We start from the raw sequence: 19,128 nt of genomic DNA, 5'->3' as shown, positions 1-19,128 counted from the left end.
TGCATGTCTCAGGACTACTGAGGCTGAGGTAGAGTGAGCAAAAGGGAAGGAGGGAGTCAGTGAGGTTGGAGACATGTGCAGAAACATTCTTCTTAATAGAAATTATATCTCCAAGGCCAGGAAAGGGAGTTTGAATTTAATTCTAAGTGCTTGTGCAAAACCACTGGAGTAATTGAATCTGGGAAAGGCCATGTTCTAATTTATGCTCTGAGAAGATCTGTTTGGCTGCTATATGGAGAATGGATCAAGGGGGCGGGTGGTGCAGAGTGGAAGCAATTATTACAGGCATTCAGTCAGAGAGCAGTAAAAAGAAATCCGTGTTCTAAACAAGATAGATACGGGTTTCACTCTCTGTATTCTAAGTAACCAGGGAGGGCTCTGTCTAGGAGATAGAAATTCAGATCTTTGTTAATAAAGTTTTATGTGCCACTGGTATATTGACAGTACTGGGCAACACATTGTAGAAACACAAGGGAAAAAAGTAACATGTGTTTGTCCTCAAGGAGTGTACAGGACAGTAGGAGACAAATATCGTTTGACAAGTCATTCTATTACAGAGAAATGTGAAGTAGAAGAGAATTTCCCTTCAGATGGACAACCAAGGGAATGGCTTTGCTGTGGCTTACGTGATAGACGCAAGACCGTACCTGCCTCAGAGTGGAGCATAGGTCCTTAGAGAGCTTGGATGACAAGATCCCGTGGCTAGAGGAAATGGGGGAGGGAGTCAGGAGGCACAGCCTCTTGCTGCAGGATTTTCTCGTGGAGTTGAGATCCGACATAGATTAATACATGAACAGCATGATCAGGCATTGCCATTTTAAAAGTACATTTTTCACCAAGGGCTGTATAGAGAAGCGATTATCTGTCGTGAGGGTTTGTCAAGGGGAAGTTTACCAAGTTTACCAAATTGGTCAGTCCACTCAGCTGCCTTAGCTGATTGTTTATTGGCTAATGTCACACGTTTTCACATTCTTGAAAATAGCTTACTAAAATGTATTATGTATTTGGCAGTTTTAGCATCTGTAATATGTACTTGTTAGAGGAAAAAAACATGGATGAATTGTTAGAAACAGTCACAACTTTTAGGTATTGGAAGGTGACTGAAGTGGCATAGAAATGTATCCTCCTTTTATACATTTTCAGAGCACTCACAGGTAACTGTAATCTTCAGAATGACCCATGAGGAAGGTAGAAAATCACCCTCATTCTAGAGCTGAGAATGAGCTCCAGAAAGTGCTTCTTCCAACAAATTAGTGGTTGTCAGAATAGATTTTAGACTCTTGCTCTAATTCCAAAATATATTACAGTTGCTTATAAAAGCTATTACAAGTTACGGGCAATATATCGCATGGTTCCCTGAAATGTGGTAGATTACGTTTATACTTTTCACTATTATAGGACATTTGGGCAATCCACAAAGCTTTTAAGGGTATTTGATAAGTATTTGTCTCTGCTGTTTTCTACTAGACTATCATTTATAAATTTTTGCATTTGTCAGTAATTTTTACTGTTCTGTAGTTCAAATCTTTTCCTTTCACCTCTTTTTATAAAAGACAGGATTGAATTAAGCCTTAGGGAGAGTGCTCACATAAGATTGTATTTAATGTGTTAAAGCCTCTATAGTAACATTATCATCAGCATTGTTCTCCCTAAGAAAATAGCATTTAGGATCTAAACCTTTATATACTTTTTAAGACAGAAACTGTTGTCTGATATTCTACACTTCAGAAATGACAAATTGCTTTCAGTTAAGCTTACCAGATAAGAGAAATTTCTAGCCATTTCTAACCCTTGACCCCCAAATGTCTTCTAATTTCTAAGCCTAGTAATCTAAACTTGATTTTGCTTGATACCTTCAAGGCTCCCTGTGTTTGTGTTTTCATCAGAACTTCAAAGACCTATTTCAGAAAAGTTTTATTGTCAATATCTTCAGTTTGTTTTTTCTTATAACAGACCATGGTTCTCGATGACAGTTGTAAAAACCTTTGCTCTTTCCTGTGGGTGTGTATTTGGAATGTAGCATGTATCCTCACCACTTCAGTATGTCATGGAAGGAGGTACCTAATAAAGCTACTATGGCATTCCAGAAGATAGAATGAGCAGGACAGGGGCACAGAGGAATAAAAGGGCCAGGAGTGTTCTGTGAAATTCTTTGCGCCAACCAGAATGTTCTTGACTCTGGGCTCTTCTACACAGCTTCCGTGACTTACTCATCTTTGGTGCTCCAGAGTCTTAAACACCAATTGGTAAATTATAGGTATTTTGTAATTAGTTTGATTTATTAAAAAAAAAAGAATGAATGGGTCTTTCATATTAAAAGATAATAAAAATGCAAATATTACCTGAAACTGTTGTTGAAGCTCAGAGTTACTATCCCCAGAAATATGACCCATGTAGTAGAGCCATATAATACATTTTCTTTCTTTTTTTTTTTTTTAAGATTTTATTTATTTATTTGAGAGAGAGAGAGAATGAGAGACAGAGAGCATGAGAGGGAGGAGGGTCAGAGGGAGAAGCAGACTCCCTGCAGAGCAGGGAGCCTGATGCGGGACTCGATCCTGTGACTCCAGGATCATGACCTGAGCCGAAGGCAGTCGCTTAACCAACTGAGCCACCCAGGCGCCCGCCATATAATACATTTTTTTTTTTAAAGATTTTATTTATTTATTTGACAGAGAGAGACAGCGAGAGAGGGAACACAAGCAGGGGGAGTGGGAGAGGGAGAAGCAGGCTCCCCGCAGAGCAGGGAGCCTGACGCAGGACTCGATCCCAGGACCCTGGGATCATGACCTGAGCTGAAGGCAGTCGCTTAACCAACTGAGCCACCCAGACGCCCGCCATATAATACATTTTCTTAACTAAAATTATTTTAAATCATTCAACAAATATTGACACACCATCTGTGTGGGTAGGGTCTGTGACAAACATGATTCTTGTTCTTGGAGTTCTGTTTAAATGGGGCAAATAGACCACTCAGAAACATATTTAGGAAGAAAATAAAAGGGTTTTAGAGAGTGTAGCCCAAACCAGATTCTCTAAATTGGTGGCCTTAACATTTGAGTCCTAATGGATAAGGAGCAATTTAAATGAAGATACAGAAGGAGAGCATTCCAGTCTGGGAATGTGTTGTTTTGGTTAGATTTCATAGTTAACAAGAAATATAAAAGAGCTTATTGATATTTTACCTTCTCCTTCCTTATTTGATTTGCAATTTCTAATATTTTAAAATTCAAAATGCAGGACTAAACCCACTAAATCCCTTTTAAAATGTTCTTTAAGAGGGCGCCTGGATGGCTCAGTTGGTTAAGCGACTGCCTTCGGCTCAGGTCATGATCCTGGAGTCCCCGGATTGAGTCCTGCATCGAGTCCCGCATCGGGCTCCCTGCTCAGCGGGGAGTCTGCTTCTCCCTCTGACCCTCCCCCCTCTCATGTACTCCCTCTCTCTCATTCTCTCTCTCTCAAATAAAAATAAATAAAATCTTTAAAAAAAAATAAATAAAATGTTCTTTAAGAACAAGTAAATAATGCACAGATGCTCTCTAGGATTAGAACTGTGAATGAAAGATTATACTTCCAAGTACAAGTCAAATACCTACCTGGGGAACAGGTAGGCTTCGGACTAAGCTGGATTTGGTCTAACTTGGAAGATTGCATTTGCTTCTGGGTTATTGATGATACAGAGCCGAAATCTGTGTTTATTTGATTGTATAATAGATTGGCAATGAGGCACAGTTCTGCCTCCTAAACAGTAGTGTGAAAGGCTTGCCCCAAACTGATTTCCCATATGATCAGATTCAGTTTACATTTCCCCATATGCTCCTTATTGAAGTTTTTCTCCTCTCTTTACAGTGTGGCTCCTCCTGAGACATTAAAATTCCCTCCTTCCTTCCTTTCTGGCCCTTTTGCTATGCAGCCATCTTCCCCTGCCTTCACTCCCTTGGTTTTCACAGTCCTTGTGTCTCCAGAGAGCGGTTCTCCTGTGGACTTTAACAGCCCAAGATGCTGTTAGGGAAGGAATAGGCTTCCACATCCCACAAACCCAGGGGAACATGTGCTCACCCTAGGCATCTATGTGGGAGGATGGAGCCATGCTGCTCCTCGGTTTTGCTTTCATAATAAAGTGGCTTAAAACAATCACAACCATACAGAACACCAGTCTCAGGAGGCTCAACTTGACTTTATAAATGTGGAAATGCAAAAGTGAAAAAATAAAGTGCTGCTGGGATCTCTTGAAAACCACACAGTCTCAGTGCTGAAATATATAGCAGGGGTAATAGGAACATACTAACATCACTTAACTATTCTCCCTTATTTATTGCTGTTTTCTTCATAAACTATTTTCTTATTTTTTTAACAGTGTAGTTTTAAGAAGACACTACGTGGGGCAGTATATTTTTTCTGTTATCAACTAGAGGGGGAAAGGAAATTCAGGCCCTAGGACCAGACCAGGAGAAGTCTGCTAGACCCACTAAAGTGTGGACTTCTTGAGTGTGTTGTTCTTGAGGTAACAAGGCTTTTTCTTTCCTGCCCAAATGCACTTCTGTGTCTTTCCTCCTCCTCTCCTCCTCCTGCGTTAAGCACTGGGAAAGGCGAAACTTTAGTGCCAGTTTATAAAGGCATCCCTCCAGAGCCAATTTTTATGCCCATCCTCTGGAGAGGATCACAGCAGGACTTGCAAGTCGTACACACAGAGGCTGTGATGGGGTGCTTGAAATAATAGCCAGCAGGTTCAATCCAGAACAGTGGGTGTTTCTGGTATTGAAAGTACTACGGACCAGTGCCCAAATGCTAGGATTAGACTACTTTAGGGTCTAGGGCGCCCGAGTAACTCTCTGAGACTCTGACATTTTCTTTATTCCAGAAACAACTAAGGCTCTGTGGCAGAGGGTTCAATCCTGGATAACTCATGACCGTGCTGTTGTGGGAGTGCTGTTCCTTTGCAATGAGTCCGTTTCTATAGTCTGCATTATTTCGTCTGTATAGAAGATGCTTTCTTGCTTATTTGCGTGTGTTGTGATTTGTGTTTGAAAAGTGGACTTTAGATGATATATTACCAACGATGGATTTTGATCTCTTCCCAGGGTGGTAGTTGCTGCTGCTGCTGGTTTTTGTTTGTTTATTTATTTAATGAATTGATTGGACAAATTCTGTAGAGGAGGTCTCCTGCGGAGTATACAGCCACTGATGTTTCTATTCATTCTTTATATTCAGGCCTGGCTTCTTAGATGTTGCTTCCTCCCTGGGTTATCATAGCTTAAAGGTCAGCCAATGATTGATTAGAGGTTGTGCTTAGACATTTTGAGCCAGTGGGCTTCCAATTGTTGCACTCAGAGGATCTGTGTTTGCTTTGGGGCATGTATTCAAAGTTCAGGCTGTTTACAGGTCCTCCCCAGCTTTTACTTTCTGCTTGTGTGGGGCCTCAGATTGAGCTAGGGATGAACTGGGGCTCTTTCCAGTCTCTCCTGAACCTACATGCAACTTTTTCAACCCCCTTCTCCCAAAGTATCTGGGAGCTTATCAAAGCGCATTACGGCTATTTCATTCCCTAGATCTGTTAATTTTTTGGCTGAGTATTAACATTTCAGGCAGTGATAATATTGGCCTTTCTTTCTTGTTTGTCTCTGAGTCTGAGATTACTATTATTTTCAACAAAGCTCCTGGGCATGAGGCTTTTATGTAGAGCTCCAAATCTGATCATCCCAATGATCCCAATGCTGGGATCTCTTGAAAACCACACAGTCTCAGTGCTGAAATATGTCTTAATGTCTCAGAATTTTAATGTCTCCTCAAATACATAGCTGGAGAAGAACTTCTGACATAGTAGAGTATGGATCCTCTAAAAAGTCTTTTCCTTCATAAAATAAGAACATTGACAAAATTTTGTCCATGTCAGCTATTTCAGAACTCTGAAAATTAATGTAAGGCTTAAAGCAGTCTGAGGAACATTTATTCAAGAGAAGTGTTTGGGATGCCAGTTTCCCAGTGATTTTGAAAATATAGGAGATCCTTAGGAAAAACGAGTTAATTTTGCCATTATATTGTACATCTCAAATCTAAGCCAAGAAGAGAACAAGTTCTAGGACAGTTGATTAATGTTAAAAGTCAACAGAAGTTACATTATTCTCTATTTTAACCAGATTGTTCACTGTAAATCTATGGTATCTAAAATTATTTTGGTCACAGACAACTTTGAAAATCAATAATAACCATTCCTCTGGAAAATGTAAAATGTACACTATTTTGTATATAATTTCCTGAACTTCATGGAGTTGTAAAGTCTATCAGTGACCCCCTAGGGCTTAAGAAACCGTTTTAGATGGTAACGTTCATAATGTGTATACTGCTTTCTATCCTTTTAAAGTCCTGGCACTAAGCAGAACAGATGCTTAATAACTATTTAGGTACTTAAGTATTTTCTTGTAATTTTTTTCAATGTAGGCATTTGAATATTTGTAGTTGAATATTTACTCAACTACATAGGATAAAATGATCTTAATTCTAGTTAATTTCCTGATATTTATTTGTTATGTGACCATGAGAGAATCTCCTAACCCTATTTCCTTAGTTGGTCCCCATTTCTGTCTACTTCCCATAGTCATAGATCAGATGAAATGATTATTTGAAGGAATTTTGAAAACTATACATTTAGTTTACGTTATAATCATTATTTATTAATTAGATTTCCTATAAACTGTGAAAGATGGATTGAAGACTTTCTTTGCCTTTAACCTGAAAGAGTCCTATCTATCCTTGGCTACACAAGTTAAGAAAATTTTGGGAATTTTGAGCAGTCTATTTGCCTCTGAATTCTTTCAACCAACTCCTCAATTTTAAGTAGTAAGGTAAGGTGGAAAAGAGTTGGTATAACTAATTTACATAGTTTGGAAAAGTTTCTACAACTAGCTGGCCAGCAAGTGTTTGAGTGTCTGTGATAATTTCAAGGAGATGTTAGAGAAGAGGAATATGTACTACCGAGAGGAGAAAAAGAAACAAGATGTGGAAGGAGGTCAGGGATGGATACATGCTTGCAGAAAGCATGAGGAGAGTGACTGCTCACCCAGCCGGGGACTAAATTCCTATTGGAGATCTACATTTTACTTTGTCTTGTGGAAGGACAAACTAAACTAAGAGCTAGAGTGTTGAGCAAGATGAATACAGTTTTTTGAGCCAGGCAGATACTAGTTTGAATATAGGTTCAACAACTTACTAGCTACATGAATTTGGGTAGGGTATTTGACCTCTGTACTGCAATTTCCTCATATATAAAATTCCCATTGTGCCAGATTTCTGTGAGAAAGAATAACGCACTGGAATGGCTCTGGACCCACGGTTGGTGTTCCATAAATATAGGCTATTTTGTACTAAAGTTTGGTTAAGGAGGGAATTAGTAGATAAAGAGAAGTTTAATTATGGAAGAAGAGCAAGCAAGGTCTTGGGTGGATATGTGTTGTATATGTAATGGAAAGTGTACTTATCAATAAGAATAATTTCTGATAACAGTTGGATATATCAGAAGTTAATATGATGAACAATGATGAGCATGCTTTTTCCATCCACTTTGAAAGTATGTGTTCATTGCATCACTGGAATGACTTTGAAGCTTGAGAGAAATTTGTGGGTCACTTAGTTCATGGGACTCAGTTAGCCATAGTTGTCCAAGAATAAATTTAAGCCATGGCATATTACCATCTCTTTGATATCTCAGAGGAACTTAGTGTGGTCTTTAAACAAGAGATGGCACTGGGCTAAAACTAGTGTCTTGGTGAAAATTTTCATGTGGGGAGAAAGACCTATATTATCAATGAATTGGGTAGTTGCACTTAGGTAATCACATAGCTGCCCTTTAAATATTGCAGAACAGGATTTATTTGGATCACAGAGTCTCCAAGAACAGGGAGAATGTTCAGGAAACTGACTACTGGAGAAGTTAAGGTCATATATTATAGGGATTGTAAGCTGATTTTTAATTAGATGTTAGAAAAGATGTTCTCCCCTAGGCCTTACTCACTTTATGTATGCTCAGAAAAGCAACTTTAAGTCTGACAGGCTCAGGGATATTCCTGCAGCTTTGCTTCTCTGCTGGATGCAGACTAGCCTGGATCCCTGTCAAATCCCTTCTCATTCTCCTGTTGGGTTCTAACGTTGATGCTCTTGCCCATGTTGTGGTTTTATGTTCCTTAAATGAGAGTCTTCTCCTTTGTCCACTTGTGTGCTCTTTCTGGTTTTTTGGACTTTTAGTGACTTAAGATCCAGCTCTTTATTTTTCCTATTTTGTTTCTTTGGCTTTTGGCACAAATTTCCAGCAAAAAATTTCAGACCAGAGAACATGTGCAGCACAATGTTATCACCCAAAACAACCCTATCCTTGGATGTGGACTTATTCTCAGATCAGGCTTGGATTTCTTCTTCCCACTGCTGTTTTGTTCTCTCTTGCAAAAACAACAATAACAACCCCAGACAAAGAAAAATCCTTGTTGAAGGTTCTCCAGAAACCCTGGTAGATCTAGACATTTAAATTCTAAGATCATCAAATATTGGGTAATTTCCATTATGTGGTATCTAATAAATTTGTGTTAAAATAGGTCTTTGCCTAACTGTAATTTTACATTAAATAAAGGTTTGATAAAGCCCTCTACCAAAAATGAATTATTCTTTGTTTTAACAAGTATTTTCAACATCGAGAAAGCTATCCCAAGTAATATCTAATGGAATCTGGGTGGAAGGGAAAGAGGATATTTCTGAAGGTGCAGAAAATAAACTAAATCTGCAAACTACAAGCCCAGTGGAAGAATGGCATGTTTATAAAAGTTCTACATGTAATAAAGCAAATGTTTAGCTGTGAGATGAGCCTGAATTTCAAATTGCTTACCTTCTAACAGCAATTTCTGCATGGTGTTTTGGAAGCTCTGGTTTGCTGTTAGCCACTTCATTAATAAATGCAATTCAATTTTCCTTTCAATGAGAAAGCAAGGCATTAGACGTCTGTGGCATGCAGAGCAATGAACAACATGTCTCTAAATTTTAATGGGAACAATGCCATTTTTCCTAGAATCATTAATTCCTTATCTTGCGGATGCATGCCTGCTAAGTAGCCCTTTGTATTTACTTCAAATTCATCAGTTTAGGATGCTGCTGTATTCCATTCTTACAAAAAAAGACTGTTTACTGAGAGAAAAAACACATCTTTCAAGTTTCAGACCATGCCACATCATTCTTGAGTAGATTTTTACGTTTGGTGCTTCAACCTTTGGAAGGTGGATGAATGAAGCAAAGCTTACTCAGAAATCATTGAGCTGATTGTGAACCTGTAACAAGCAGTGGGCTTGTTGGTTTTTTAAACACTGAACTTTCACATTCAAGGTGGGTTGTTGCTGTTCTGCAATATTTAAAGGGCAGCTATGTGATTACCTAAGTGCAACTACCCAATTCATTGATAATATAGGTCTTTCTCCCCACATGAAAATTTTCACCAAGACACTAGTTTTAGCCCAGTGCCATCTCTTGTTTAAAGACCACACTAAGTTCCTCTGAGATATCAAAGAGATGGTGATATGCCATGGCTTAAATTTATTCTTGGACAACTATGGCTAACTGAATCCCATGAACTAAGTGACCCACAAATTTCTCTCAAGCTTCAAAGTCATTCCAGTGATGCAATGAACACATACTTTCAAAGTGGATGGATGTAGTATATTTTTCACAGCATCCCCAGTTTGTCTCCCCGATGGGTTGGGCCACACTTTGGTTCTCTTGCTTTCTAACCAAGACAGTGTATCCTTTGAAAAAGGGTGGTTTGAAGAATCAACTGTAATAGTCAAAACCAAACTATTTCTCTAGTAATGGTTTTTATGCCTATGTCACATTTTCGTTTTCTCTTATTTTATCTTTGTAAGTATTGATTTTTATATTCAATATTCATACTTTTTAAGTGAAATAATATTTTTATTAACATATAGTTGACATGTAGCATATTAGTTTCAGGTGAACAACGTAGTGATTTGACAATTTTATACATTATAAAATGCTCATCATAAGTATAAATATTGTTTATATTTTAATTGGAGGGGGGTCAAGTCTGCCTCTAGCCATAGTGGTTATTCATTCCAGGGTATGTTTATTATCCATGAGGCTGAGGCTAAAATTATTAACTTTTTCTAGTTTTCAGACTTGCTAAGTATGCAACTGATACTATGTCAGTAAAATAAGGTAAATAATATTACCTACTTATATGAATGATGTAAAAATAAAGTGAGATGCATATAAAATACTACTGTGCCTGGAACACAGAAAGCCTTCAGTGAATATTAATTATACTAATATTGATAATAATGTCTTTTGCAGTTTGAAGAGGATTGAGGTAGTTAAGTTTGTCACTAAGCAAACCTGGGTGTGACCAGGAAGTAAGAATCAATTTGTAGAGAATTTTTTTTAAAGATTTTATTTATTTATTTGACAGAGACACAGCAAGAGAGGAAACACAAGCAGGGGGAGTGGGAGAGAGAGAAGCAGGCTTCCCACGGAGCAGGGAGCCCGATGCGGGGCTTGATCCCAGGACCCTGGGACCATGACCTGAGCCGAAGGCAGACGCTTAACGACTGAGCCACCCAGGCACCCCTGTAGAGAATATTTTTAATACTGCTATTTTTTTCTTTAAAATTTTAGATGCCATTTCTAATTTATGTGATAAAACCATGACTCTCTTAATGAAGGATTTAAGGAGGATTGTAATAAAATCAAAATATTTTATATACAATAGGAAATGAAGACCAAGAAGCAGAAAAGGGCAGTATACCCAGCATGGGGTACTTTGTTTCTCTGTTGAGCCCAGATTCGTTCAGAACTTGATGCAGCTAAGATGAATGGGCCGTTTAGTTCAGGTCTGCTATCCATTAAAGGCCCTGAATTGAGGCTTTTAACATTACTAATAGGGTGTTTCTTGGCCTTTACATGTACCTTAGGAGGCTAGCCTCTCCATCCTAAAACTTCAGCTGTGTCTTTTTGCTGAACCCCACTTTCTTTGATGTTCTAATTTCAGGATTTATAAAAATTATTTTGGGATAGTATAATTAAATTTTATTGTATTTGGGTATGTGTGCCAAAGATAAATCATTAATTTAGAAATGTAAGCATTTAGATATAACACCATTTTTGTAACTCTGCTTTGTATTTTGTCTTTTTTTTTTTTTTTTTTAAATATGCATGGTGCCTCCAAAAGTGGAAATGGACCAGGCTTCCACTGACCTTTGGGATTGCCTAGTAAGGGCTCCAGGTTCTATTGTGCTTAACAAGAGGGGAGGGAGAGAGAAACTAGGGAAAATTGGGGACAGCCATGGAGGCCTGTTAACCATTGCTGCAGAAATTAGGGTGGTTAATTCTACTCTGGATGAAGATGGAGTTACAGAGTCTCCTACAGAATATAGCAGTGAATATTGAATCCCTCACCCAAAATTATTGAAGGCCCTTTCCCTGGAGTTTAGTCATTAAATATTTAACTTTCTGTCTCAGTGTGCCCAGTTGAGATATACTGCTAAGGCACAAATATGTAAGAGAAAAGTGTAAAAATATCAAAGTGATAGATCTGAGGTTGAGATATATGAATAACTTGAGTTATTTCTATTTGCAACATAGACAAACAGCCCATTACCTGCCTTGAATATGACCAGATAGGATGCATAAATAGCAGCAAAATTTATGTTAATTTTAGAATATGTAAATTCTCTTTATGAATACATTGCACTGAATGTGAAATGTATGCTCAACCACTGCAGACCTTTAATAAAATAAGAGCAACAGAAAACCCATCTTTTATATGATGGACATAAAAATACAAATTAAAAATCAAACTAGTGGAAACAGAAAATTGTTAGATGTTGGAAATGAATATATTTATTCAAATATATTTGTCCTTTAGCACTGGCAAATTTTGTATATGCATCAAAGAACAGAAGATATTTTTATTATTTTGCTTTGGGTTAATATAGTCAGATGCAGGGCTTGAACAAATAAATTTATTCCTGGAAATTACATTCAAATTTGAATCCAGTTTATTGATATAAAATTACAAAAAGGATATTACTTAAAACTTGGATTTTTCGTATTGCATTGTTGTCCTAAAGTAATGTGAGTTCATTTTTAATAATCCAGAAGAAAAACTCTAAAAGGACTTAATTTTAATAGGGGTTCATTGTAAGCACTTTGCTAGTTTAAAATGAAAACCCATTAAATTATGATTAGGTGGTATATTTTTTATTTAAACAGAAGATATATCCCAGTCAAATGTCTTATAAGATGTGGAGGCAGAAACCAATTTCTTACAACAAATGTTCAATAAATATTCTTTAAATGCATGCATGAAGGGAAGGGTTAGGAAAAAGAGGAATAGAGCAGTAGTCAGAATATGTATTCATGAAGAACTATATATAAAAGTATTATTTGAGTAAGCAAAAAAATAAAAGAGAAGTGGTTATCCATGTAATAAGGAACCTGTGGATTCTGCTTGACTACCACAAAAATAGCAAAAAGGCAAATCACTGCAGTAATGCTTGATTTCAACTTTCTCAATGATTGCTAGAATTTTATTTTCTTTAAAATCAGTACAGTGGATAAAGTTTTGATTTGTTTCTAGAACAGTTTCGTCCTCCAAAAGTAAAGAAAGCAATGAAATCTTCGAAGGCACATGGACTGGATTTGAATCCCAACTCCATTGTTTAGAATTGTGGGAATTCTGATTTCAGATCCCTCATCTTTAAAAGGAAAAAAAAAAAAGCAAAACATCATTCTGGATGGGTTTTGTGTCAATAACACAAAACAATTCTCCTCCGCCCCCGCCAGCCCCCTAGCACATCTTGACGTGTAATATTGAAATAAATGTCAACCCTTATTCCTCCTAAATCAGAACAAGAAAACCAGCAAGTGATTATGAATCATAGAAACCTTTGGAGAAAATATCATTTGAGATTCTGTTACGGATATGTTTACACATGTACAATAGATTTTAGGGGAGTTAAAAATAATATGCAAAAGTCAGCATAGTTTCATGGCAAGTGTCACTACAGTAATTGCTTCCTTTGTTTGTCATCTTTGCTCTCTTTTGCTTTGACAGATGGACCCACTCACTGCACACCTGTTTGCTTAGCTTAGAGCCAATTCTAGCTCTGTGTATCTGCAGCATTGGATTCCTTGGTGGCATTGCAGTTTTCTACTTCATGCTCTAAGTGGCTATACTTTACTTTTATGAATCCCAATGACTGAGTTTTCCAAAATTTATTTTCAGACTTCGAGTTACTGAACATCAGTCCACTTGATCTCTAACAGTTTTCAGATGTTGAGACTGTCTTTTCCTCACCCCTGATACCGGTTTCTGGTGCTGGACCAGGTGACTTGATTCCTTTGTTACAGATCCACTTTTTTTTTTTTTTTTTTTAATTTTGTCCCCAGAATAAAGGAGCCTTGAGCCCTCTGCCAAACCTTCTCGGCATGGTTTGGGTTTGCCTGGACTCTGTCTCAGGCTTTGTTATCCGGTGTTAACATTGTTGCCTGAGTCCAGTTACTTCAGAAAGCTGGGACACCTAGGCCCTCAGACTTAGAACCAATAGCCTGAGTAGAAAGGAGCTACTGTATCAGATTTTTAGAAAGAGATCTGTAGTGAATTTTAGATTGTGTACATCTTTACTTTCTTCAGCAACTTTGCTGGAGATAGGACCTTTTCTTTGGTGACTTCCCCATATTATTATAAGAAATGTTTATTTCCTTCCTGTTACTTCCAGTATTTTGTTTCCTATCAGGAAAGTGCTTCCTTCCCACTTTCCTTTCATCCAAGAATTTGAAAATGAAAAACAATTTTTTTGTGTGTTACTTATTTATTTTGGTTTCAAAAGAACAATTTTATTTTAAAATTAAACCCTGACAGGTCATGGATTACAGAAGATATCTGTAATATACACAATGTCATCTGGAATATTATATAAGATATAATATTATCTTGTAACACTTAGGACTCTATTTAATAGTGAAAGAAAATGTAAGCCTAAATTCAAAGTAATAAAACCATAAAGAGGAATTACTGGCTCTTTAGATTGGAACATTGAGGGTTGGATTACATATTTTTTTCTAATGTTTAACCAATTATTCCAAAATTGAACCGATTGAGGCCACAAACATTTATTTTCTCAGTTTCTGTGGGCCAGTGATGAGGGAATGATTTTGCTTGATGGTTCTAGCTCAGACTTTCTCATGAGGATGCAGGCAAGATATTAGCTAGTGCTGCAGTTAAGATGTGCCTGAGTTGGAGAATCTCTTGCCACGATTGCTCACTCACATTATGGTTGGTAGCAGGCCTCAGTTCCTTCCTTGCTTTTAGCAAGTGGCCCCAGTTCCATGCCATGTGAACCTTTCTATAGGCCAGCTTGAGGGTCTTCACAGAATGGAGGTGTTCTCCAAGATTATGTAGTGAGAGAAACCTGAGTTCAGTCAAGGGGAGGAGAATTAAGCTCTATCAAAGGAAGATGTATCAAAAATTTTGTGCATGTATATTAAATCCTCTACAGTTTGTCTTCAGGGTTGCTTTTGATTAAGCATATCAGTGATGTTATTTTAGACTATTTCTATCTTTGGGTTCTGGCCTTTTGTAGGATGAGCAACCTCCTAAGGCTAGTTCCTTATGTAGCATTAAAATTACTACTATATTTATATTCTTAATATCTGCACACTACACTTTCCAGAAAGAATGTGGTGGGACTTTTCTTAGTAGAGCAAGATACCATCTTTTTTTTTTTTTTTAAGATTTTTTTATTTGACAGAGACAGCGAGAGAGGGAACACAAGCAGGGGAAGTGGGAGAGACAGAAGCAAGCTTCCTGCTGAGCAGGGAGCCCGATGCGGGGCTCGATCCCAGAACCCTGGGATCATGACCTGAGCCGAAGGCAGATGCTTAACGACTGAGCCACCCAGGTGCCCCAAGACACCATCTTTTGCAAAGGCTAGTAGCATACCTACTTCACTTCTCATTAGCTTCAACTTGTTTACATGTTTGTTTATTAATTAACTCTGGGAATGAGGCATCTTGATCATTGTCTTTGGCTTGGGTTATCTTCAGTTAATATGGCAGAGGAGATGGGATTATCCTGATTGTATTAGAAATTCTGAGGTGGTGGGATACTGGAACTGGAGTGGGGAAGTAGAGTAGGGTAATCCTTGTCTCCCCTTTCCATATTCCCATCCAAACTGCGTGGTTGTTCTATGGGGAAAGAATTGAATAGATATTGGTTGGGTAGAAAACTAAAAATCTGCCCCATACCATAAAAATACCAGATTCTGGGATGGTAAGGATTTACAGTCCTTATAAAATATATTAATGTAACTAACAAATAGAAAAGAGATAAAATAGGCAATTTATTAAGGTTACTGTAAGCATAGGCAATAGTAGAGATCTAGCCAATGGCTATTAGACTATTACCAAGGTCAGTTAAGACCATCCCCTGTGGAGAGATGGACATAGAGAGCCCTATCCAAAAAATCTTTAATATTCCAATGGGAGAAACTTCTATGAGGGATTAGCCTGAGGCCAATAAAACTCCATTCATATAACTCTTGTTCTGAGGCCATACTTACCAAGCACATACCAGATGATTATTTGGCTCAGAGAATGGAGACTAAGATTTACTAGTCTGTAATGCATTTGTATTTTTCATCATATGTTAAACTGGAATTCTGGTTTGCATGTCAGGTTTAGGAGCTGAATCAGTTAACATGAGTCTGTAGGATTTTACATTCTCTCTGTGTAGTGTCACAATCTGAGTCTAAAAGGCAAACTCTGGCCTGAGATAAATTTGCTATAGAATATCATGCCCATTGATAATATTTCTGTGATGGTTAAACATGAAACTTTTAAATAAATCTTAATATCGGTATCTACCATACAACTTCAGTTATACTAATAAGGATCTAAACTCTCTAGCTAATATGTATTCCCCAAGCACTATACCTAGGACATAGTAAAGAAGAATAAATGAAAGCATTTCCTATGGTTTCAATTTTTAACTATTTACCATTTGCTCTATGTCAAGAAATCTCTTACTTTTTTTCTCTTTTTCAAAGTGACTTTATCTATGATTTCTCATAACTTGTGGGGATTATATCTTTACTCTTTTCCACTGGTTCCTTGACATTCAATCATGGAAATAAGCAGTTTGACACAGTGGAAAAAATTGTATCATATCATATCCTAGCTGAAATATTAAGTGATTTTTACTTTCTAATGAAGAATGCAAAATCTCTTACTCAATAACGTTAGATGTAGAATTCTGTCCTTTTCAGATTAGTGATTAATGCAACAGAATAAGATACTATCTTGGTAAAATAAATGAAATCCACTTTTGGTTGTTATGGCATATACTGCATGACTTCAGGAGGAGGACTTGGATTATGAATTTTGTTAAATGAATGACTAACTTGTTCTTAATGTGAACTACTCCATATGTTCAGATTTTAAATCTAACAAAATGCTGTTTATGTACTAAGGAAGTAACATTAACTACTATTATTGCTACATTACTCTTATAAAATTGTAGTATCTAAAGTTCTGCCTAAATGAAGTCCAAATGAATTTTAAAAGACTACTCATAACTGTGATTGTTCCAGATATAGCAGATATTTTTATTATATCTATTTATAGTTGGCTTTCTTTAGCTAAATACCACTAAATCCTGGATCTTTCCAACCAATAAACATATATTTTAAGATTTCTGGATTAACAGAAGTGCTTTAATTTAAAATTTTTCTTTTGATCACTCCATGCTTATGGAGATAGAGAGTTGCAGATAATATTTATTGAATGAAGTAAAAATCATTTTTTAGGTAAGAAATTATTGTTTTCAGCTAAATACTCTGCCTAAATTCACCCTTTATCCTCTTCACCCATGGTCTATATAGAGAATAAAGAGAATAAAGTCAATGTAAAGATCATGTGTACAAAAATGGATTAATCTTCTCCCTCCCACACAATATAGTTAAGTGGATTAGATGAAACATTAAACTCTCTTCTCAATGATAGAACGGAAATAACTGGCAAGAATTTGGAAAAGATAAAAATTAAAACATCTAAAATTTCTTAAAAAGCAAGTATATGAGAATTAAATATAGCTCTACAAATGCATGGGTAACACAGAAGAAGAATCAGGATTCAAAAACTGCTTGTCTTGTGTTGAACATATGTATCAACTTTCTCTTGTGCCCTGCCTCCCACTCCCACACACATAAATAGTATTGGAAAGAAAGAACCAAACCTAAATTGAACCTGCTATTATTTATTGAGTACCGACTCTGTGCCACACACTGGATTAAGTGTTTCATATGCCCTATAGTATTAAATTTTTATGACCACTCATTTGATCTCCACTTTCCTAAATACCAAACTCCTGTATAGAGAGGGTAGTGAGTTTGTGTAAGATTAAAAAGCTAGTAATTGTTGGATCTGAGGTCTGGGCTCAGGATGATGTGGTTTCAGTCCAGGAGCTCTTAACTCTGACCCTATATGCATTACATTTGGGTTGAATTTTTTTTTTAATGTAATTTTTTAAGACTTAATATTTTTAGAGCAGTTTTAGATATATAGCAAAATTGAGAAGGTACAGAGACTTCCCATATACCGCCTTCCCTAATTCATGCATAGCCTTCTCCATTATCAACCTTCCCCACAAGAGTAGTACATTGGCTACAATTGATGAACCTACAATGACACATCATAATCAAAGTCCACAGTTTCCATTATGGTTCACTCTTGGTGTTGTGTATCCTGTGAGTTTGGATAAATGTATAAGGACATGTATCCATCATTATGGTATACAGAGTATTTTCATTGCCCTAAAAATACTCTGTGCTCTGCCTAGTCATCCCTCTCCCCACCCTCAAATCTGGTGACCACTGATCTTTTTGTTGTCTTCATAGTTTCCCCTTTTCCACAATGTCATGTAGTTGGAATCCTGTAGTATATAGCCTTTTTGATAGACTTTTTATATTTTTTAAAAAGTATTTTTAAAACATTTTTGAATATATTTTTAGAAGGATTAAACTTGATTCTAGAGTTCAAAGGCCATAAAAAAACCTGTTACAGGTGGTTAGCTGCATCTGGCAGACCCATTGAGTACAAGCTGTAGGGACCACAGCTGCTGGACAATAACAAGATAATTCTGCTTCCTCTCTCATTTCTATTACAACAAAAAATTTTCTTTAACCAATGCAATGAAGTTTTGTATTAGAAATGCCTTTGAACTTGTATGTTCGGCTGTGAAAGAGAAGAAACAATTGTTTGGGTCTTACTGTTGTCACTGAATTGGAATACAGGTGTCTTTGTTTTTATTTTTTTCAAACACTAAGATTTTTTTAGGGGTTGGGCTCTGTGTCCTGGCATAACTCCAGTCACCCGGAGGGATGAAGCTGCCATAGAGCTGGGGCAAGGTCCGGTTCAGGGCAGGCTCCAGAGTCTTCTGCAGTCTCCCACACTTGATGGTGGTCAGTGGTGCCCAGTCACCCATTTCTTGAGCAGGGCACAGGCATCCAGGCGGTGAGGAGGCTATACCAGTCTCCCAGGGCTGCTGCCTTTTCCCCACCTGCTCCTCATACTTGCTTCAGCCGCTGGGTAAACACTTTCTACACCCACTTCTACACCCACGCGACCTTGCCCTTGGTAGCTCCCACCTTGAAGATGAGGAGCACTTGAGCAGACAGGGCTTGGGGAAGGGGGGAGCATTCCCCAGGCGTGACTTCGTAAATGGCCCGGGTTGAGTCTCTGCAGGGTCCCACGTCAAGAGGCCAGGTAGGCAGCCAACTCCTTAATGTCCTTTCTTCATAAAGAAGCCACTGATGACCCAAGTGTTGGTGATGGACTGCAGCAGCGTGCTCTTGGGAAGGCTGAGGTTGTGTGCTTTGCCCCGCCCCCGCGTCCACTCGGTGCCCCAGGCCGGGAGCTTCAGCTGGAACTTCTGCTCTTGGAAGCGCCCATAGATAGCGGCTGTAGCATAGGTCATGGGCCACTTGCACTCGCAAAGTGATCCAGGACATAACTCGCCAGCTCTTGGTGCTGGGTTTCTGGCCCGTGTCTCCAGCGCCATCCCCGCCGAGTCCCTGCGTGCAG

General features: G+C 37.8%; 1 pseudogene; it reads right to left on the bottom strand.

Moving 5' to 3' along the window:
* LOC110572655 overlaps positions 1–18,529 on the bottom strand; it is an 87,265-nt pseudogene extending 68,736 nt beyond the window's left edge.
* Positions 18,530–19,128: the final 599 nt, after the last annotated feature.

Source organism: Neomonachus schauinslandi, chromosome 13, assembly GCF_002201575.2.
Source record: "Neomonachus schauinslandi chromosome 13, ASM220157v2, whole genome shotgun sequence".
Taxonomy (NCBI): domain Eukaryota; kingdom Metazoa; phylum Chordata; class Mammalia; order Carnivora; family Phocidae; genus Neomonachus; species Neomonachus schauinslandi.
Note: the sequence above shows the minus strand (reverse complement) of the source record. Positions and strands in the feature narration are given on the sequence as shown.